Raw genomic sequence first — 1,356 nt, forward strand, 5'->3', positions numbered from 1 at the left:
TTTTTTTTCTGTTTTGCATTTTCTTTTATTATTTCTCTTCTCTGTTTTAATTCATTTTAAAATATTCAGACACTTTCTAAAAATATGTTTTCTTTAATATAATTACCCTTGTAATATTCGGCACCCACCGAACAATTTTGTTTCAACTTTTGAAAACGTTTGTTGTTTGACATATTTAGAATTTAAATTTCAAAACGGTTTCGAATCATTAAGAGGTTAGCAACGGTCACCGAGGTGACGTGGCATGATTAGCGTGGGGTTACTGTAGAATGATTATCCGGGCGTCACAGATGCTCCCTTCTAACGTTCGACCGATGTGCTTGTTGTTGTGTTGTAATTCCTGACTGGTTGATGGCTTTGTTAATTCAAAGCCGGGCTCATCGCGAGCCTTCGTTCTAAAAAAAAGCACTGGTTGGAGTTGTTCACAGTGAGAACGCGAAGGCTTGTCCGAAACTGGCACTGCTTGTGGCAATCCTATCATTTTGAGTGATACGTTCGTTGCTACTAGGAGTAGTACTGAATCTGACAAAGCAAAGATTGATAAGAACCTTGTGTACGCGTGTGTGTGTTGCCTTCCCGCCGGCTGCATGATCAATCAACCGGCTCTATTGTGCATGCATATGTTAATTGATGGGGATAGATAAAGCTAGCCACATAGCAGAGTCGTAGCAAGGATTGAGCGAAACCGTCAGCATGCTTTGTTGACGTCGTCCCGTGTCGCCGGAGAGTGCTTGGTTCATGGATGCATACAGCGTGTGCGCGTGGTGGCATGGAGGCGACCAACTGCAACTGGTCTCGTGTGGAGATATAAATCAACGTTGAGATGCGAGTGAGGGCGAGTAGATGTTGCATACGTCCACTTTCATGGCAAGGAAGCACGCCCGAAACGATGGCGTTGAGTGTCGATCGGCACTCCATGAGAAATCATGTGGTTGCAGGCCCGGTGGATAAAACCGCTCTCAAAACCACCTCCAAAGCTATCAGGGGGTGTTATGTCTGGTTTTCTAAACATCAGGGGGGCAAATACCCGGTTTTAGAGTTGAGGGAGTTAAGTGGCTGATTTCTGAAATCTGAGGGGGTTATGTGGACTTCTTTCCTGGTACGACAATCAATCTCGTCTACTTGGTGCGAGAGCCCCAACCTGCCTCAAACCCAGATCTAGCCCACCCAATGTGAGCCCTGTGTCAGAGACACCGCCGCCGTGCATTCAATCGGTACCGCGTCCGGCACCAACATCCCCCAGCGCGTCGCCCGCTCGAACCCAAGAGCAGAAAGACCACAACCAGCTCCCTGTGCCACCTGGTGGCCTCTGACAACCAGCACACCCCTGCCGCCTCCACGCCTAACGCCAGCCAC

Source organism: Triticum aestivum, chromosome 4B, assembly GCF_018294505.1.
Source record: "Triticum aestivum cultivar Chinese Spring chromosome 4B, IWGSC CS RefSeq v2.1, whole genome shotgun sequence".
Classification (NCBI taxonomy): Eukaryota; Viridiplantae; Streptophyta; class Magnoliopsida; order Poales; family Poaceae; genus Triticum; species Triticum aestivum.